Source organism: Podarcis cretensis (genome assembly GCF_951804945.1).
Source record: "Podarcis cretensis genome assembly, chromosome: 5".
Classification (NCBI taxonomy): Eukaryota; Metazoa; Chordata; class Lepidosauria; order Squamata; family Lacertidae; genus Podarcis; species Podarcis cretensis.
The window spans coordinates 22336054-22358472 of NC_137174.1; the positions used below are offsets into that span (position 1 = coordinate 22336054).

Here is a 22419-nt window from a genome sequence, read left to right on the forward strand (position 1 = left end):
GTTAATTTTCCAAACACTTGCCTGCGTTATTTAGTTTAGAGAAACGGTAATCTGCTTTCAGTTCTTCAGAAGATCACTTGCAGTTGGTATAATAATGTAATATTTAATCTGTTAATGATGCTGTTTAATCAGACACAAGCAAGACAGTCAATTGACTGAGGAAACTAACTAGTTGATAGCCTTAGAGTCCACCCCCCTTTGATATTTTTGGTTCTACAGTGACTTTGTTGCTATGTAAAACTGAAATATTATACTCAGACTAGGTCTCCAGCAAGAATTCATCAGCACAGTGAAACTGCTTCCTCTTGCATTAATTTATGGCCTAGCAGAGAAACAAAGAGCAGCCAAAGCTGGATCACATAATGCAGAAGAGCCAAAATAGAGCAATGTTCCAGAAATTGTAATCAATACCCTTTTGAGAAATAGAACAGAGAAAGCTCTTTCTATGAGCCTGAACTGCTATCCGAGGTTGCTTTAATTTCCTTCTCGTTCTCATTCAGAAATATAAAGCTTACCTACTGCAATCAATTATGTGCAGCTAGTAAATGCTCATCATTATTATGAGAAGAGTGTGTGTGGAAAGAAGTCCATTAAATTGCAGAGGCCCCTGTGGGTGTTTTGCAAAGAGTGCACATTGACACATTGCCCTCCTCCCCTCACATGGGATTCTTGTGCATGGAGGCAGAAACATGGTTGGTGGGGAAGCCCCAGGAGCAATGTTTTTTTGTTTTTGTTTTGTTTTGTTTTTTTTTGCCTCTCAGGAGTACCTAGGAACCATTCATTTTATTATGGCATAAAGTATAAGGGTGCACTGATGTAAGGTTATGACTGCCCCCCAGGGAAGCCCAGTCTGGGATTGGTTTTGCCTCTTTGCAGAACCAGACACCATCTCCATTCCCTTCATCTGTTTGTCCCTGCCATTGATTCTGTTTCTTGGTGTTATGCTAGAATGTGTGGTGGAGCCTTGGAAACACCAGAGTGTCTTGGCATGTAGGGCTTTGAAGGGTGTAACAAGTGAGAGAATGTTGACACACAACTATTACATAGATAAAGCATGATATTGATGGTAATACCACCTTTTCAAGAAATCAGGGTTGGGTTTTTGGATTTCTGAGGGGAGAGGGGAAGAATCTAATATTTTGATTTGTGGAGTTTTATTGAGATACAGCACAGTTTCTGTAGTGTAGTGGTTATCACGTTTGCCTCACACGCGAAAGGTCCCTGGTTCGAAACCAGGCAGAAACAGTTTTATTCTTTATTTGCTCAGCTTCTTTTAGGGGACGCAGGTGGCGCTGTGGGTTAAAGCCTCAGTGCCTAGGGCTTGCCGATCGAAAGGTCGGCGGTTCGAATCCCTGCGGCGGGGTGCGCTCCCGCTGCTCGGTCCCAGTGCCTGCCAACCTAGCAGTTCGAAAGCACCTCCGGGTGCAAGTAGATAAATAGGGACCGCTTACCAGCGGGAAGGTAAACGGCGTTTCCGTGTGCGGCTCTGGCCTGGCCAGAGCAGCGATGTCACGCTGGCCACGTGACCCGGAAGTGTCTCCGGACAGCGCTGGCCCCTGGCCTCTTGAGTGAGATGGGCGCACAACCCCAGAGTCTGTCAAGACTGGCCCGTATGGGCAGGGGTACCTTTACCTTTACCTTTATTGAGATAGTGTTGTATTTTAATGAGACATTTAATTTTAAAATATTGATGATAGGGCTGAGGGGGAATGATCAGCAGCAGGTTTACATGGACAGTAAACCCCTCAGAGGCGAAGGCGCACACTGCTGAAAGCCTGCTCTCTTCACAGCCCATAAAACACTTCCCAGTTCAGTTGACACATCATTTACCAGTGTGGTGAGACCTTGATCACAACTGAACTGAAGCCAAGGCATTTATTTCATTGGACAGCAGATTAGGCCCTGAGCATGCAAAGGAATTATTAACACATTCTGGAATTCTAAGCAGAAATATGTTTCTTTCTGCTTTTTTAAAGTAATCCTTATTACACACACACACACACACACACACAGAGAGAGAGAGAGAGAGAGAGAGAGAGAGAGAGAGAGTGGATTACAAATACTGTAAAGCAATTTTTTATTAAAAAAAACAGAATAATTAAATTCGTAGACACACATCCAAATATATGCTGAAGCCCATTCTGAGTTGAACCTTGCCTCTTGGAAAATGTATTAGTGAAATTCTATGTCTGAAACAATACTGATCTGCATATGAGCAGACAATGCTGCTGCATCAAACAACAACAACAACAACAACAACAACAACAACAACCCACCACTTCATCTACCTCAATATGGGCTACTTTTAACTAGAGATGTCAGTGATTAAACCTGTGTTCTTCTGCATCAGGGTTGGGGAAGCTCAGGCCTGGGCGCCCTCTTAACCTGACCTCTGGGATTCTCCCCAGGCCACACCCCTTCTCAGGCCACACCCCCTGCTAGCCCTGCTTTGAACCCCTCCCCTTGGGTGTTTTTTGTTTGGCCGGGGTGTGTTCTTGAAGGCTGATCATGCCTCTAGCTTCCTTGGATGAAGGATAGAGAGGGGTCTGTAGGTGGCTGCAGAAGCTAGCATATTTTTCAAGGGTACATTTTGTGTTCATTGCTCCACTCACCTTTGCTCCTGATCCAGTGTATCACTAGCATACACCCTTTGGAAAGTTTTCCCAAAGATAATGCATCCCATAGGCTGAAGAAGGCCCATGAGAGGGCACTTTACCAAGAGGTAAAGAGGTGGAGCTGCCCCCTTTTTGTATGTAGCTGAGCCTACAATGCAATCTTTTAGAGTGCCCAAGGCATTTTGGTACCTGAGGCATTACATCCATATGGCACCTTAGGGCAGAGGTGGTGGTAATGGAACAGAACCAGAAGCTGCCTTTGGAAGACCTTTGGTGCCTCTGGCTCAATACTGTCTATGCAGACTGGCAGTGGCTCTCCAGAGGTCTTCCCAAAAGCCTTGCAGTGAAAATAATAGAATACTAGTACCTGATGCCCTGGCCCACTCCAGGGATGCCTCTCGCAAAGGGCCTCCCTAGGCAGCCAGTTAGCCCTTCTCTGTACAGGGCCTACCAGTCTGCACATAATCCCTGGGGGCTGATGTGGAAAAGGGATATTTTTACACACACCAATAAAGCTTTGTACATGCCAAGAGGTTCTGTCCAAGGTCTTCTGCACTCTGCGCCCAGGGTGGTAAGGTGCAGGGTGTATTGGGCCACATCCTGACATCACCTGAGTCACCACATGTCATCTTGGAGAACATATCTCAGCTTGTGTGGTCGCTAGGGGAAGCGAAATGTCTTGGGGAGGGGGAACTTGGCTGTGCAGTAGACCAGGGGTTGCCACAGGCACATTGCAACCAAACACATGATGCAGTCTACTCAATTAGCTACAGCAGAATGTTTGTTTCCAGCCTCATTCCAATGGAGGACTCTGGGGATGCTGTGGGCATCAATGAAGACCTCTGCGAGTAGATGTGTGCCTAAAGTCGCCCCACTGGCAGCTCTGGTAGTTGACCTGGACTTATATATGGTGCATTAATGACCAAACTGGATGTAGCATAGGAGACAAATGGAGTATTTCATGATGGGGGGGGGGGGGGGAAAGCAACTGTGGGGCCTCTGAATTTGATCAGAGCAGCAGCCAGCAAAGCATTTTCCTGATAAAAACAGGCCTCCTAATTTATTTTCTTACTTGCAGAGGAAAGGTCTATGTAAATTTTCCTGCATGGAGAACACAAAACTGGGGGTGATATACAGTCTGCAAAGAGTTTTGTTTTGCACCCCCCCCCACTCCAAATGAATTTGGAGGCCTCACCATAACTGCATTGAATTTTAAGGGGGGGGATGTCAGGTTATACTGTATAGATCTCCTGTGTCAGGCCTAGTTTGGTCCTAAGACATTCCAGCTTCTATCAAGAATGTGGTAGTTTGGTGCTCTGGCCAAATAAGCGGAATAATTTGTTACACTGCTTGTACTTGGGTCATATCTCTGAAGGATTGTGCTGTGCTTTCATGTTGATAGCTAAAGGCCGTTCTTTGCGAGCAGTGATTAGAAACAGAATTTTCCAACTGAATCAGAGGCTATGTCTCAAAAAGATAAAGGTACCCCTGACCATTAGGTCCAGTCGCGGATGATTCTGGGGTTAGGCGCTCATCTCGCTTTAATGGCCAAGGGAGCCGACGTTTGTCCGCAGACAGTTTTTCCAGGCCATGTGGCCAACGTGACTAAGCCGCTTCTGGCGAACCAGAGCAGTGCATGGAAACACTATTTACCTTCCCACCAGAGTGGTACCTATTTATCTACTTGCACTTTGATGTGCTTTCAAACTGCTAGGTGGGCAGGAGCTGGGACTGAACAATGGGAACTTAAATATTAGCACCTTAATCCAGTGACAATCTAGGCCATAACCCTCCTTCAAAGCTTGGTCAGTGAGGGAACAGGCAAGATTTGAAATAGCAACATTTGGTGTGCTTGCTTTGGGCAGGTATTTGGATTTTTGCTTTATTCAATCAAAGGAAAGGGGAAGTTAAGCAAATGGATCGTTTTTGAGCCCCGCACCAGGAGGCAGAAGTGCTGCCTACTATCTCACTGCTCTGAAGTTCTTAAGGCTTAAGAACATAATATTTGGGTCTGAGAGACTATTTAGAAATGAGAGCCAGTAGGTCACATTCAGAGAGCTTGTCTGTGAACTAGGAAGTCTCCAGTTCAAATTTCACCTCTGCCATGGCATTTCTATGCCTACTACATTTCTAAACAAACCTGCTTGGGAGAGTAAGCCCCATTGAACTCAGTGAGACTTACTCTAAGCATGCGTGCACAGGATTAGGCTGCATTTGGGCAAGGTAACCTTGCTCAGCATCTTCTTCCATCTGCAGTAACATAGTGGGACATCTCCAAACATAGTGGAACATGGTGCTGACATTATGTATGTGAAATATTTCATACACTCAGAAAGGGCACTATGTAGACAAAATATATTATCAATCTCTTATTTAAGGCATGGTGGCAGTTTACCAACCTTTAATAGTTGCATAGATGCAGGGATTTCAGTTGTGTAGCTTGCTTAGCTTACAAAGGTGCAGAAGCTCCTTTTCTATTCTGCATCTGGCTGCCCTATTCCACAATGCGATGTAGTGGGCAGTCTCAAAATAGTTACATGTTCCTTTTAAATCATTAATCTATGCAAATTTTCACCAGCTGTTTTCTTTTCCTTGCTGGGAATGGGGGCAAACCTATCTTTAGATGCAGCTTCCATGCGTGCATGGGGGGGGGGAGGAGGTACTTTGACAATGGATGGACTTGTGTAAGAATTCCCAATTTTGGATTTTAAGTCTCTTTAAAACCCACATATAAGATAGTGTGCATTACAGTATATAGAATCCATATACAGCAAAGACTCAAACAAATTGTCTATGTTATAGAGCAGAGGTAGGCAGAAGATAGGTTGGGATCTACTGGTAGATATTTTGGGGGAGACTGGCAAGGGATTTCTGACACACACACACACACACACACACACACACGTACGTGTTACAGCAACACCCAAAAAAAAAAAAAAAATCATCTTCGTCCCTGTAACTAAGTTGCTGAAACACAGTGCCTAGGTGAGAAGCAGAAGTGAAATTTTGCATGACAGATCTCGTGAACTTGGTTCTAGTACTAACCACTTGCTCAGAGGCACCCTGTTCTTAATTCTTAGCATCAGTCAACACACCTGAATCACTAGTGCACTTTGCTCCAATTGATTGTTCTATACATTCAAAGGTAGGTCCTGATGAGTTCCATGAGACTTATTTCCATGCAAAGTGTATGCAGTGTTGGGGAACCTGCAGCCCATGGGCCTAATGCCCTCAGTGTGGTATAGCCCAAACCATCCCCATCTGTCCATTGATTTGCATGCTATGATGTTGAGTGCCGGAAAGTAAACCCAAGAGGCTAAATGGAAAAGGAATAATTGGGAGTGCGCCCTAAAGGTGTGTTCACATCACCATTTCCTATGGCTCCAGCATGTTCCCATCACAAGTATTTTTAAGCCAGGTTCACATGATGTTAGCCACAATCCACCTGTATCCCATAGCTTTTGGAGAAATACTCCTTTTTGGTGTGCCTTCCCTTAAATCAGCTTCCGTCTGATTCCAAAATGCAAACTGCCATTCTTTTGTGGTGTGAACACTTCAGGCAACTTTTGCGCATGTGCTGATGACAGCATGGATGCAGAAAGAAACTTCACTTGGTGTGTGGAAAGAAATAAACAGGTGAAGGCATCCCTTCCTCCACTCTGATGTGAGCAGTGGCAGGAGAATGCAATGGGGATATGCAACGGGGAGGAACAAACTTGCAGCATTCTGAGCCACAACTTCAAAGGAACAAAATCCTTTCACCGCTCAACTCAAATTCAAGCTGCACCTGCAAAGGAAGACTGAGGATTCTCCCTCTGAAGTTGAATCACCTTTGAATTGAATTGAATTTATTACGGTCCCAGACCAGACTCACATACCGTGCTAAACAGATCAGAAACACAATAAAATTAAGTTTAAATTAACAATCAATATAACAATAAACAATACAATTATGGCAGCAGTTTAAATATGGTTCAAGGATTAATCTCTACCATGTTATCTATAATTTGCTTCTAATGCCTTAGTCTTGTTCCCTAAGTTTTATGGCAACTGTGCAAAAATTGGCCACCTTTAATGTGATCTCTGGATCCTTGTCCTCTATCAGAGATTTTAAACATTGAGGTTCGGGCCCACTTGGAATATCACCTTGTGTCAAGTGATGTTGAGTTACTGACATGTGGGAAGTCTCACTCCCAAGTCAAAGTGGCAACTCCCTACCCCTGGTGTACAGGATTGTAATTTTATGCACACTTATTTAGGAGCAAGTGATCGTGCTTGCTTGCTTAGAAGAAGGCTGCATCAGGCTCAGTGGCACTTCTTTCTAAGTAACACCGTACAAGATTGGTCTGACTGACAACATACTGCTCCCTCTCTCTCTCTCTCTCTCTCTCTCTCTCTCTCTCTCTTACTTACTTTGTTATCCCAACAGCTCCCACTTGAGAAGCACCTCCTTACTCGTGAGTAAGAAAAAGAATGAGACAAAGGGGGAAATTGATACACCCAAAGTAGAGGACTTTGTCCACATCAACAAGCCATGACTTGTTTAAAGACCTTGAAACTTGGTTATTATTTTTAATGGTGATGAGTAACCCTCTCAAGATGTGTGTCTGTTAACTGAAAACTTACCTTTTGGCTTTGTTGTACTGACAGATCTAAATGGTTGTCTTCAAAAGCTCTGCAGGCATTGGAATATCTCCTTGAGCTTCAAGGGACACTTTTAACATAACGCATTTTCTCTCTCTTTAAAATCTCAATGGCATGAAATCAGTTGGGTGTAAACACCCTGCCCCCCACAATTCATGACAGTTTGGTTCTCCCTCACTCCTCTGAAACTTTAAATTTCTAGCTCATTATAAACGGAGGCTTGATTGCTGGCTGTTACCAGATAGAGGGGCTGTAGCACTGCATAATAGCACACCATTAAATTAGCATTAATAGCAGTGAGCTTCTTTCACAGATCGGATCATTCTCAGGACTCGTAAAGCAAAGCAGCTGACCTAAGACAGACTGATTCTCTTGCAGTGTCTTCTGTGGTCTCTTTATGGGAACAGCAAAGGTTATTTTTCACTATTCCATTTGGAGGTGATTTAGACACACGTAGGGTAGCTGGGGGCTGCTGTTTTCCAAGATACAATCAGGATCTTAATGAAATCAATTTAGAATGATTTATATCCTGTAGCACTGTGATGACTCAAAATGACCTTGCATTCTGCAACACTAATATTTTCCTACTCTTTGCATGCAGTAAAAACCCATATAATTTATGATCTCTCCCTTTAAAAAGACAATTCTTGGTATTTCATCACAATTTAGCATCACCAAGAAACAGAACCCATGGCCATGGATGGAGAAGCTGTACATGCTCCATTTGAAGCGGGGGAGGGGGTTACACGGGACAGAGAACAAATTTAGGCCGTACCTTAGTATTGCCCCTGAGTAACACTTTATGTTCCTCCATTTAAGTGTATGACAGTTACACTTGAGGAGGCTGTTGCAGTGAGAGCAAAGCTTGTCCTCCATTCTGACAAGGTAACAGAGGCGATTTCAGGGTAGCGTGATCAGTTGGGCCGCACTGAGCAATACAACAATGATGTAGAACAGAGTGCAAGAGGCATGCAGCACCAAATTTTAGCATTGCACAGGGTGCCACTGGAATTTGAGAGCCTAAAGCATGCCACTGCAAGGTGGGCTGTTACTGGCCCTCTCTGACAGAGATCCCACAGGAGGTGTGCCCTTAAATGTACTGCATCCTTCAAAACCTTTTGCAACATGTGTTTCTTCTTTAGAGTGACTTTGTGGCTGACTGATGTGTTTGCATGTTGGGTCGGTTCAGTTTTCAGTTGCAGCCCAATCATACAATAGTTGCTCAGAACGAAGTCCCATGCAGTTTACTTAGACAGGTGTGCACAGAATTGAAACTTGGGTTAACTTTCGTTACATATGCAGATAGTAAACTGCTTTGATGGAATTTTATGAAGAAGTGGTATATAAATTTTATGAAATAAATACTGTATTTTTCCGTGTATAAGACTAGATTCCCCCCCCTAAAATAATGTCAAAAATTAGGGGGTGTCTTATACTCTGGGCCATCTCCCCCCATTTTCTTAAATCTGAGTCCCCCAAAATAGGGTGTGTCTTATAGACAGAAAAATATGGTACATAAGATAATTATGCTTCATTAAATTATAAACCAGAACATATTAACTTCAGCTGGGTTACTACTATACATTTATTAGGGTGCTTTTCTTTCTCTCCCCTCCCTGCATTTATTTTTTAAGGTAAAGGTAAAGGTACCCCTGCCCGTACGGTCCACTCGTGTCCGACTCTAGGGTTGTGCGCCCATCTCACTTAAGAGGCCGGGGGCCAGCGCTGTCCGGAGACAGTTCTGGGTCATGTGGCCAGCGTGCCGAAGCTGCTCTGGTGAGCCAGACCAGCGCAGCACACGGAAACACCGTTTACCTCCCCGCTATAAAGTGGTACCTATTTATCTACTTGCACTTAAGGGTGCTTTCGAACTGCTAGGTGGGCAGGAGCTGGGACCGAAAGACGGGAGCTCACCCCGCTGCGGGGATTCGAACCGCCAACCATGCGATCGGCAAGCCCTAGGCACTGAGGTTTTACCCACAGCGCCACCTGCGTCCCATTTATTTTTTAACCTTCCTTAAATTTATTTCTTACCCTTTCCTTTAACTGAACTCCTGTTCCATTTATTTGTAAATGATCTATAGCATTATCCAAAGTCAGTCTTATTCAGAGAGTAGACCCATTGGAAACAATAGACACAACTAACATATTAATTAATTTAATATGTTAAATTATATTAAAATAAATTAAAAACATATCCATTAATTTCAGTGGATCTACTCTGAGCTTAACTTAGATACAAACAATATCTAAGTTGTTTTTATTTGTATGTAATGTTTGGAAATCTTAAGAACAAGCCCCTTTGAAAGGCTTCATAATGCTAAAAACAACAGCACCCCCATCACAATAGGTCTGTGGATGAATGACTTGAGAATTGCAAATAAAGTAGCACTAAATTATTCCAGCTGTTTGGCATTGAACTCTTCCAGTAATAGCTACTAAACAAATAGCAACTAATGGATTTCCCCTATGCTATGCTATGTATGTGCGGTTATCTTCATCTCTCCCCTGCCTTTTATATTACGTTGGGAGGGGGAGAATTAATGCCCTCTCTAAAACTGCGAGTAGCTTTGCCATGGAGAAATGGAATTTTTGTTTGAATCTTGCTGAGATAAACTGCGCTGAATTGGTATGGTAATTTTTCCTTCATTTAATAGTATCAAAGATAAAGGCTTTGCAGTGGCAGGGTTCAATGGGGCAAGAAACTTAACTGAGTGGATTATCCTTATGAAATTTCAGTACTACTGGCTTAGGTTGGAGGTGCTTTATAATAACTGCATTTAGAAGCTGTGTTCCTGGGGCTCTCCTGTGAATGGCTGTTTACTTGCATTTTTTGTTGTCGCTACTTTGCCCTGTGGCTGAAGGACACTTAACATAGGCAGTGTGTTATTGTCCCCATTTCCTTTTTCAGCATAGCATTGTGTTTTGTTTACATCAGCCTATCCCTTAGCAACATGCATTCAGTGTAGTGATAAAGAGTATGTGACGTGAACCATGCCATGAACCGTGCCCATTGGCAAGCTACTGCCTCCTTGTTACAGCTTCTCATACAAGATCAAACCACATTGGCTTACCTTACAGGGCTGTTATGTGGAACACAGATGTAATCCATCTTCGCAAAGCACCAAGGACTTTTGTAACTCTTTAGAAGTGAAAGGCCTGAACAAAAGGCCAAGCCTTTTCTAAAAACAGAACCTGGTTGAATCCAAGCCCAACTCATCTTCAGTTTATTGAAGGTCCTGGTTTGGTGAAACTTCATTTTGAAAGAGGATTTTTAAAAAAAACAAGTTGTGTGAAGGGCTTGGTGGGTGGGGACCTGCTGTTGAAAGGGGGAGGGAGCCAGAAACATCACTGGGCATGCCCACGGTTGTCCATAGAGATATTTGGGTATCCCTATGTTCCAATGTAAATACTAATTTTTAAACAAGGCTAGGGGTGCAGTTGTTTTCTTAAAGGAATTTTTTTTTACTGTTAAAGAGTTGGGTGGATGTTCCATTCTAGCTACAGAGAGGGCGGGGGGATACCACCCAAATAATAAAGATCTAGTTTCAAGAGCAGTTTAAGGTCTTCTGGCGTAAATAAACTTTCATGTTTAGATACTAATAATTGTCACTTATAAGTTATTCCCCTCCCCCCAAAAAAACCACATAATTAACACATTTTGAAGCAGTCCTGGTGCAAGTGAAAAGGATCTTCACCATTCATGGGGCCTAGAACTGATTCTTTTATTTCTTACAATTCATGAAATATATCTACTTTTTTCGAACTGGGGTCACTTTACTTTCCACATGGGATCAGAAGTCCCTTGAATAACATACATGCTAAACCATGAGATTGACCAGTATCCCTTTAAAGCTGGAATGTATTATCATTCAGTAGGACAAGGGTAGCTAATGTTGTTAGACTCCAACTCTTTTCAGTTCCAGCCAACAAGGCCAGCAGTCATGGATGATGGAAGTTTTAGGTCAGCAACATCTGGATTTGTTGGCTATGACTACAGGTGTTGTTTGGAAATTGAGCATTATTGACATTTAGGGGTCCTTATCATTTGGTATGATACTGCTAACATTTGCTATAAGCATGTCTAGACACAGTTTTAATGCAATTCTTCATTGTTTCTGTTGATGCTGGTTGTGAAATTGTGAAGTGACACATAAACATTTGAAGATGGTTGTCACTGGGAGGAAAACTGGATTCCACCCAAGTAGCTCAGACTTGAAGGCTTTATTCAACTATTGTTTTTCTTTGTACCCTTGGGCAAGTTGTAAGTTCTCAGCCATGGTCTAACTACCTCAAAGTGGGTAGTGTGAGGACAAACAAGAGCAAGGGTGAAATTTTGTACAAGAATTATAATTTATGTATACCATTGAAAATCCTGATATTAATTAAAGTCATCAGTGAGTAGAATGTGATTTTCTACTTTGCCTGGCTCACTGTGCAGTGAGTCGTATCACTTCCCGATTTCTAAATTGCATGGAAATAATTTTATCAGTGCTCCCTGTCAAAAGAGATAAGTCTGTTGAAGTAAAGAAAACCTATTGTAATGGGAAGAAAACTCTGGCAGTTACATCTTTTGGTGTCCCTCCTGACATCCTTTCGACTGGGCATTCAGGATGATTTCTGCTCATGGTGGTATTGGGACAGTTATATGAGATCCTGCTTTTGGTACTGTTCATTTCCTCTCTCTTTTTAGATATTTTTATTAGTTTTTTAACATATCATTTTCAACAATTATTAAACATACTTTTATATCTTATACAATTTTTTTTTTTACTTCCATCAATCACATCTGAAAATTTTCCAATCTTTTCACTTAATATACATTTCTTAATTTCACTATTACATTTAAATATCATAACTAATGTCTCTTTTCTTTCTCTTCTTTGCAATATTTCATATATTTTTCCTTACAAAACTTATTGTAATCCTGCTAGCGTAATTTGTTGATTACAGTTGCTCTTCAAATAGTTCATATATTTCTTCCAATCTTCTGTAAATCTCTGGTCCTGCAGGTTTTGAATCCTTCCTGTCATTTTATCCAGTTCTGCGTAGTTGGTACTGTTCATTTCCAATCAATGCATTTCCTCTAACTTCCTCCTGAAATCTGTTAACATTTTAAACCACAAATGTTGCAGTTTATTTTTTAATGTTTTTTGTCTCACCTTTGTTGTGCTACAGTGCAGGAGTGCCCCTCCAAATGGCAATTTATATGGTAACACTGGAGAGGCATTGCAGAACAACTAATAAGGCAGAATGATATGTGGACAGCCCAGTATAAATCCATCTCTAATGCGCTATTATTGCATCAATAAAATGCTGCAGAATACACCCACAAATGAACACAAGTCTGGATGGACTCTTGCTGTTAATATGGGATGAGTTCAGACTCGCTGAAGTCCTGCACATTGTGTATCTTTGGTTATAGCTACATGGAGGAGGTAACATCTGATTCAATGCAGTTGAGATGATGAGCACTACTTTGTAGCACGTTGCTTGAGTGCAGTGGGTAAAAAGAAAAAAGGGAGCATCAAATCCCTTGAAAATTAGAATTGAGATGATGCATCAAGCTCAAGGTAAATCCAACTCAATACAAAGAAGAATGTGTGAGAGAAGAAATGTCCAAAGGACCTTTGGGGGCGTGGGGCACTATGATAAGCATCGTGAATATCAAGGGAATATCTAGAGAAACTCCTAAGTTTCCATCCATTTCCCACAGAGTTCACCAGTCTAAAACTTTCCATGGGAGGTAAACTAAGTATGCACAGATATCCTCCACCATTAGGAGGTTTGGTTAGTCTTACTGAAAGTGGTTTGTTTTCTCTCAAAATACCCAATATGTTTGCCCGAGGAAGGACCTCTAAATTTGCCTTTAAAACTGCTTTAGTTGAAGCTTGGTGCCTAGAATGCTTGCCTTTGGTGGCTTCATTGAGAGATTGCTTAGGAAACTGTGGATGATGCTGCAGAATACCTAAGAGATAGCTTAGTTTGCACAAAGTATGGCTAAGCCATGATTTAGTGTGAAATGCATGAGATGAAATTAACCAAAGAAACCCTTTGTTTTGCATGTCCCCCCTTCTATTTTCTCCTACTACGAGGATAACTTTGACATCTAGCTTTCCCTCAGCCTCAGATTGTTTCATCCAGACTCAGGTTTTGTGGATTATTAAAAACTCTGGTTAGTTTTAACACATAGCTTGAAAACCACTGCTCGAAGTTGGCTTGTTTCGAAACTGACCATAGTTCATTATAGTAACAAGCCCATGTCTAGATAACAAGACAAGCTGAAATTCAGGAAAAGTAAACCCCAGTGCTGCTGTTAGTGCTTTTAGCTGCATGGCAGTGGCAGTGGCAGTGCACAAGCCTGAGGCATCCTCAGGATTGTTCCGGCTCATGCTAAATCAGGGATATCCAAAGTAGTGTCCCTCAGTATTATTGAACTACAGCTTCCATCATCCCTGCCTTCTTGTCTGGGAATGGTGGGAATTATAGTCCAACAATATCTGGAGAGCAACACATTGACCACCCCCATGCTAAAACATAGTTATTGTGATGTGTGGCTATGGTCTCGGTTTGAGCCTTCAGGTTTCATGGAATGAGGCATTGGATAACTTCCATTTTTGTAGTTCTCCGAATGGATATAATCAACTATCATGTGCACAGTTTTAGTAACTGGATATGTCTCAACGTCTGACAATCTTTGAATGTTCTTGTGCTGGTTGATTATTGCTATTTTTATTTATCAGTTTCAGGAGCACAGGATTTGTACAAGGGATCTCCTAGGCAAAATATGGGATTTAAACTAGCAAGCTACCCAACAACCTAGGTTTTCTTTCTCAGAATTGCCAGCCCAGGTCTGGATTCAGAAATGGATGCCCTTGGGCATTGCCCTGACCACCCTTCACAGGGAGAAACAGAAGCACTTTGCAGCAGCCAGTTACAGCTCATTTCTTCCTGAGCGACCCAGTTCCCAGAACTGTGTCATTTAAAGGCTGCTTCTTGTCCTTTCTGGTTTGCAGCTTGCTTGCATATGAAAGACTAAGTACACAGAGATGCACCATTCTGATCATTAAAATGTATTTATACTAATGTTAGCAATATTTTTGGCAGCTGTATGTGACTGTGGTTCTCTCTGTGTGTGTTTTCCTGATGTGCTCATTAAAGGGAGGGATTCAAATGTAGGTAGAAGAAGCCTTTAAAGAGAGGAGAAATTTATAGGATTAAAGAGAAGAAAATAACTCTTGTAAAATATTAACTTGCATGCTGTGAATATTCTGTCAGTGTGAAAGTAGCTGTGGATTTATCAGAGGGCTTTATTTGTATTTTTCTCTTAATGACAATCCCATAAAAAGATATGGCAAGATTATATCTAACTAATTAAAAGTATATTACATTGGGATTATTTCACTGGAGATTATTTTCTAGCAATCCTTTTAAAATCTTGTTTTCTATTGTGTTCCAACTCACTGAAATAAAATTATGTGTGCTTGTAAAACACATTTAGATTTTAGGTGTGATGCCTGCTGAGTCACTGCATCTTGTTTACATAAAGATACCCAAGGTTGCTTTGTGGGTTATGCTTGATCAAGAGACCCCTTTTTTGGCTTGGTGGAGAATCCCAGTATTTTTTTGGCCACACATTCATCACTATTGGATTGGTTTTGTCATACCCCTGTTCATTAGGCAACACATTCTTTACTTGATGCTATTGGTTTGCTACTTCTAAAGAATTTTGATCTCCCTCCTCATTTCCATAAATCCAAGTATTCAGTTTTGCTCCTGTGGAAGGATCCAAAATGGCTTCCAGGGAGTTATTTGAGAGGAAACTTTGGAACAGTAAAAGCTGTTCAACAGTGGAGCAAGAATTTCATGAGAGGTGGTAGTCTCTCTCCCTCACTGGAGCTATTTGAGCGGGGACTGTTTAAATATTTGCCAAAGTTGCTGTAGCTGCATCCTGCATCGAGCAGAGTGGTTTCTCCTAGATGGCTTCTAATGTTCCTTCCAGCTCATTTTGAGAGTGAATTCTGTAACCGCCACATTTGAGCAAATTTATCAAAATCATGAAGTCTGTCATGTGTTGAAACCAGTTCTGATAATGCAATTACTGGAGATCCTCTTTCCTTTTACAGCATGATGGTAAAAATCTGGCTGTATGAGGCTACTCTGAAGTTGAGCCTTGCCTTGGCAAGAGTAGGGAACAACCAGCTGAAACACAATTGTAACCTTTTTTTTAAAAAAACACCCTAAACAAATATAATAAATGGTGGGGTGAGATTTGGACCATCAGTGGACACAGGAAATGGTTTGGGCAAGCTAGAGAAATGGTGTTTAATTAAGGGAAAGAAAGAGGAAGCAATGCTTTAGCCCAGAGTGACCTCCAGATGTTACTGAACTACAACTCCCATTAGCCCAGCCAGCATCACCAGTGGTTAGGGATCATGGGAATTGGAGTCCCTTATCAGCTGGGCGGCATCACATTGGCTATTCCTGCTTTTTGTTTAGGAGTCGAAGGCAATGTGAGAGTGGATTCAAAACAAAACAAAACATGAAAACTGTAGCTTTTCCATTGACTTTCATGGCTTGTGGACTATGCCCACACTGTGAGTCAAAAGCTAGGCAAATATGTTAAGATAAGAACATACTGAACTGTTTCCTAATAGCAAGATCATTTAGACAATGAGTCCAAAATCCTTGTGTGCATTGGTTTGAAGCTTGATAGCTATTGGAAAATGCATTCCTAGGGAGGGTGACCCATGTGTTCTTGTAAGCAGCTTTGCACATGTTCGGCAGTTTTTACTTGACTGGATGAAAAACACTGTAACTGGGTAGGCAGTTGGTTTGCACAATGGCCAGGATGTGAAGCAAACTCTATGGAGCTGTGTTTTCAAGTTACCACCGTACAGCAAAAATCACATAGAGGAGTCAGGCACACAAATAGGAGGCTGGGTAGGATGTTCACTGAGACATAAATCACCCAGAACCTGGGAAGATGCAGTTATTTTTCCACATGGATTGATGGAAGAAAAAATGGAATAACATCAGATTCCTCAAAATTTTGTTATAAGTCCCTGTCAAATTCTGAGTTATAATAATATGTATTTCACAAAGTTTCTCCAGACATATGATTACCTGTTAGGTGTGGTACACAAAGCACACTGGGTACTTGTAATAAAACCTTATTCTGGGGAATAACTGCTTTTCCCTTCTCTGCTGGTGGGAGGAGAGTCCAGTGGGACATAATGGAATATTCTTCTCATGTTCCAAATTGATATATAATGATGCACTATGGAAAAGTTGGGATTGGTTGAGCATATGCGATAAATAATATAATATGTATAAAAACTTATTTGATAAACTGTTGGTTTCATCTTTTAGTTATGTATGCTGATAAGCAAGAGGCCTATTCATCCTGCCAGTTACACAGCTCCCCTTTCTGTACTGCTGTTACCAGCAATTTTATCAGCAGTCGCCTTTAATACCTTATTCATGTGCTTTGGGGTGAAAAGTTAATGTAGCTATATATTATTCATCCAAGAGAAAGGACATTTTTTCAATACAAGTTGCCTCATTTCTCTTGGAAAGGGGCAGTGCTGTGAGCCAGAAGAGCAGTGTAAAGCTCTGTTGGATGTGTGTCAATGAATTAGGCTTTATAGATCCATGCTTGATGTTGTTTTAATATTTGCGGAAAGTTTGGGTGTCTAATAATCTACCTATTGCAACAAATTTACTTTTGAACCTTTCCTGTCTTTCTTGTGTATCTCAGGTTGACCTGCTGTCACCCTTTTTAGCCACTATAAAAAAGTGCTTTTTCCCCCTCCTTCTCTTTCTTATTTGGTTTATCCAGATGAAGTAATAGACAAAGTCATCTTGCATATGCATGCACTGATGCTTTATTTAATCCAGTGTTTCCCAAACTTGTTTTTGGACTACAAGTCCCATTACCCCTAGTCAGGAACGATGGGCATTCTGGTCTGAAAACAGCTGGAGACCCAAGTTTGGGAAGCACTGATTTAATCCAACACATTTGTGGTCCCAAGTGCTTCTGTGCCAGCACTGAGAAGTTTCCTTGTCTGATGGCAGCTCTTTATGAAACCTCATAAGCCACTCACAAGAGCTATTGCAACTACTTGGGCAGTTTTTCAGGTAGCTTTGTGGGTAGGAAAAGTGCGCTGAAACACCCAGGCTCAGAACCAGAGCCTGGTGTTCCAAAGTGCATGTTGCTTCTGCCGCCTCTCACCTCTTCTCCTGCAATGCTGTATTGTATATAGGTTCCTGAATCTTCTCTTCAGCCTGAGCCAAGTGGTTTGGCTACCTCAGCAAGTCTTCAGCTGCCACCAAGCCACCCCATCTTCCTCTCAGGTCTTCTTTCTTCTCCCTAAATCCTTTTGCTCTGTGGTCTTCTTCTGATTGTCCATCATGAACACTAAGCACCAGCCAACATGGACGGACTCTGACTGGCTAGTACCCAGCCATTCTGGCCCCCGGGTGACTGTTAAACCAACTCCCATCTGGCTAGACAGAAAGCTTCCCCCTTCCAACACATTACACTGTACATGACACTACAACTGACAGAATATATTACACAATACCCATTGAAACACAGCTTAAACAAACAGGATTGCTTCACGTTATAAAAATAATTAATGATCAGTCGTATGGCTCCTCTGGTACCTTTTGTGAATTCCCAGATTTTGAGAATTCATATGGAAAGGTGATCATAAAGATGGACTGAAACTGAGCAGGACAGGAACCCTAAGTTCCCTAGCCCTTCTTTCTCAGCTGACTTCACCCCATCTTTCTTTCTTTCCACCCCTGCTCTCAGCCCCTTGGTGAGACATTTCCTCTGTCCCCCGGCTCACCTTCATCCTTACTTCAGACTTCTGCATCCTTCCTGTCCTCCCTTCAGTCGGGCTCAGCTCTAGCCTGCTCCACTGGCTGTGCTTGGAGAAAGTACTGCTTTTGTGACATCACTAGCCAATGCATCAATCCCCACATCTCAGAATTCTTGTCCATTGGTGGGGAGCAGTGTAAGGCCTGCAGATGATGTCACAAGGGCATTACTTTCTCCCTAAGATGGGGAAACCTTTCATATCAGTTGCCCATGTAGTTGCTAGGATAAAAAGGCATTTCGAAGCAACCTTCTAGGGGCTACACGCCAGTGGCTGGTGGAGTCAGAGGCAGAAGTAACAAATGCACATTTTACCTGTGTGCAGTAGGCTAGTTTCTTCGCACACTCACAAGCCCATCTCTATCCTCCATCAGCCAAACAAGAAGCATTATCAGAGATCAAGGGCACATTCCAGGCAGGCAGAAGCACTCATGGATTGTCTGAGGCAGGGCAGGTGAGGAGTGTGGCCTGGGGAAAGGGGGTGTGGGCAGATAGAGAGATCTGGAGGGCTACATGTGACTCTCCAGGCCTGTGCTTCCCCATCTCTGAAGAAGACTGAAATGGTAATCTGGAAAATAATAACAAAGACACAGCAGATAGGGAAAACAATGACATCAGATAGGATTGGGAGGAAAGCATTCTCATAATGAAAGGACTGTTATTATCTGAAAAAACTGGTTTCAGCCTGGAAATGGAAATGGAAGATATCTTCAGGGCATCTTTAGTAATGTATAGTTCCAGCCTCAGTTTGTCACCAGCTATTTACACTAAGTTCCTTTAATCCTGAAGCACTATTTATCTCATCTTGGATAGTCACTTAAAATCTAAAGTATTAGATGTGATCTTAAATGTTTGCGGTGATACAGGAAGGCACGCTTTTAGAAAGTATGCACAGTAATAAAATGGAATGCACAGTTTGTGTGTTAAAACTTTACTGTCGGTAGAGCTTTTAGCCGCACTAATAAGAAAAGTGATTTTATTCAGAGCAAACTGAAGCTATAAAAGGTTAACTCTCTTTTGTTGCTTTGTGTTTTGCTGTGTGAACATTAATGTAGGTGCCTGCTGAAATGGGCAGATAAATCCTGTATTTGCTAAAATTTAGCACTTAATAAGCTATCTTTAGTAAAAGTATGAAAAAGGCTTATGCCCCTTTCTGACAAGTTAAGAGAAATGAACAAAAGTCAGACTCAATAAAGAATCCTTCTAGTCTGAGAGACTGCCCTGCTCCTTTTCAAAATGGGATAATGTTGCTTCTGATGTTTGTAGTACTGAAGCCATGTGTCAGAGCTGCCCAAGGTCCCAGCTCACAGAGGACCAACGCCAGGTCGTGGTTATATACAAAAGTCTTTATTGAAGTTCAGTTTCCATTCCAAAGCCTTTGGGGGCGTGGTCAGCCCTGACTCATGGGACTCTTCCCCCCCGCTACGCTCTGGTGGGGAGACTGGTCCCGATCTCCAGCTGCTGCTTTGGGAGTCGCTGCTGGCCCCTAGCTTCTGGTGCGTCCCTCCCGGGACCCCCCTTGCCCTGGCCATCGGGGCCCCCTTCTGTGAATCTTCCGATTCGCTGGAGAGGCTCATGGAATCTCTCGGGCCACTGTCATCTTCCCCTACGCTGCCCTCAGATTCTTCCCCTTCGCTCTCCATCTCCCCTTTTCCCTGTGCTTCTGCTCCTGAGCCCCTGACATCCACTGCAGATTGAAAACAGGCGTCCATAGCCTTAATAAAGGCATCTGAATTTTGGAGGGCGGGATCATTGTCGTGCCAAAGATTGCGCAGCCACGCTTTAGCTTCTCCATGCAGATGAGTTATTATGAACCCCACTTTCTCCTCCTCATCTCTAAAGTCTTTCTGAAGCAACTTGAGCGCGAACACTACGTCTGCTCTGAAGTTAGCATACTGCTGCAGGCTCCCATCGAAATGAGACACGAGGCTGCCCCCCCTCTTTCCGAGGCCAATCCCCTCCGGCTTGGCACCTGGTAGCCCCTCCTTTCTCAAAATTTCCAACCTGGTTTGCAGATCCTGGCAGAACGCGGCTGATTCCTCCTCTCTCTTCCTGGATGATGCTACTTCCATGGAAAGCCTCGTGACTGCTTCTTGCAGGGCTGCCAATTTCTCCTCTGTAGCCATCCTTCCCGATCTTCGTGAGCTCGCAAAACACCAAGACTTACCCCTCGCTGCGTCAACTCACACTGCGAAGGTTTTTTTGGGAGACGGAACTTACTGTCAGAGCTGCCCAAGGTCCCAGCTCACAGAGGACCAACGCCAGGTCATGGTTATATACAAAAGTCTTTATTGAAGTTCAGTTTCCATTCCAAAGCCGTAGCGCGCAGCTCTACGTCTTAAACCCTAGACCGCCGAAGTTCCGTCTGAGTCTCCTCCCCCTAGACACCAGTTTAAGACTCTAGCCTTACTCCACCTCTTCCGTTGTTCTTTCCTCCTCTGGGTCCGTCTGCCCGCCGGGGTGTTGCCCTTTCTGGACTCTTCTGATGCTGAAGAGTCCCCGGATTCTTCCCCCTGCCTCCGGCGTGCTTTAGGACCTGGCTCCCAATCCGAGCTCCCTGCTGTCCCGTGCGCCTGTACATTTGAACTTGGCATGTGCGCCCACCCGGCCACCTTCCTCCTGACCGTTACACTGCTCCTGTCACTGCTTCCCCCTTCGGGGGGGCTAGCTGGATCTGACTTCTCCTCCGTTCCCTCACTCAGCGATAGGGGCGTGGTCAGCCCTGACTCATGGGACTCTTCCCCCCCGCTACGCTCTGGTGGGGAGACTGGTCCCGATCTCCAGCTGCTGCTTTGGGAGTCGCTGCTGGCCCCTAGCTTCTGGTGCGTCCCTCCCAGGACCCCCCTTGCCCTGGCCATCGGGGCCCCCTTCTGTGAATCTTCCGATTCGCTGGAGAGGCTCATGGAATCTCTTGGGCCACTGTCATCTTCCCCTACGCTGCCCTCAGATTCTTCCCCTTCGCTCTCCATCTCCCCTCTTCCCTGTGCTTCTGCTCCTGAGCCCCTGACACCATGTAATATGGACTTAGTTTTCAAAGCAATTGATACATTTGCACAGTGTGACTGTGAAGAGGAGTTCAGAAGCTCTCGCTTCCATTTTGGATTAAGTACAGCTTGTTGAACTCAGACAAACTGCCATTTATCTTAACTACGGTTTGTTGAAATAGGCTAGCTTCAGACCATAGCTTATGAAATTGGCTTGTTTCAACAAATGTGGTTAATCTGAAGCAGAATAATCTCTTCCTTGTGGCTGTGCCAAAGGAGGGGGAGCCAGGGAGCCCAAAGTTCATTGCGGCTCTTTCTCATAAAGCTAAATCATGGTTCAGTGTTATGAGAACACGGGAACTCTTTACTTTTTCCTGCTATACTAACTGATATGACAACAAATGGTAATCACTGCCAGTTGGAAGGGCAGAGTTTGCAGGTGGCCTTCAAGTGGAGGCCACTAGGTGTCACAAAGCATTTATCATGAAAATGGGAGGTGGCCTTGATGCCACTGATCTCATTGGTTTAGCTTACTGCTGTGGACTGGTTATTCTATTGCTGTAGAGTTCAACCTTTTCAGACCCAGGACCCAGCTATTTAACCTGGAAAAAAAAATGGCGCCAAGTTTAAGTTTAGCATTCATTCCCTTTTCATCTTTCTCTGAAATGCTGAACGCTTCAGCAGTGAGGTGTGAAAATTCTGTCTTTTGCTCTTCATAGAACAATCTGTAAAAAATAGAAGCTCTCATTGCCTGGTCCTCTCCATCACATTTGCTGTAATATACAGTTATTGACTCGCACTTGCATGTATAAAAAGCAAGCAGTGATATCAAAAGCCAATGAGAGATCAAAAAGCAGAAGCAAGGTCACTGCTCTCTAGAAAGCTCATCCATCAGGGAGACCAAGGACAACTCAATCCCATGGCTAGGCCTGAAACAAGACTAGAATGGATCTAAACAGATACAGGCTGTGGGCTGCAGGTTAGCTGACCCTGCCCTCAGATCTTCTTGTGTACCAAGAGGTTTCATGGCAGGTGAGATGTCAATGTGAAAAGAGCATATTTGAAAGCCACTGCAGGAAACGCTGTTGGAGAAAAGGCATGCACTCACACTTCATCTCTGTTTCCAGTTGCTATTGTTAATGTATATCTCCCTTTTTTCTATTTAAAAACAAAGCAGCTAATTGCAGAAGTTGTCCTGCTGATATCACAGGAGAAAGAATTTCTTTGTTTACTTCATTTCTACACGTGGCTTCGTCCCTGCTTGTAAACCAGTAAAAATTTCACCCCTGAT

At 43.1% G+C, this 22419-nt stretch overlaps 1 protein-coding gene and 1 long non-coding RNA gene across 3 annotated transcripts in view; one reads left to right on the forward strand and one right to left on the reverse strand.

The window, feature by feature from the left end:
- NRG3 (neuregulin 3) overlaps positions 1-22419 on the forward strand; it is a 610117-nt gene that overhangs the window by 7738 nt on the left and 579960 nt on the right. The window lies entirely within an intron of this gene.
- LOC307215959 lies at positions 14312-18207 on the reverse strand. The gene is made up of 3 exons (XR_013838799.1): positions 18116-18207; positions 16386-16539; positions 14312-14449 (listed from the first exon to the last, which is right to left on the reverse strand). It is a non-coding gene; the product is annotated as an uncharacterized lncRNA (long non-coding RNA).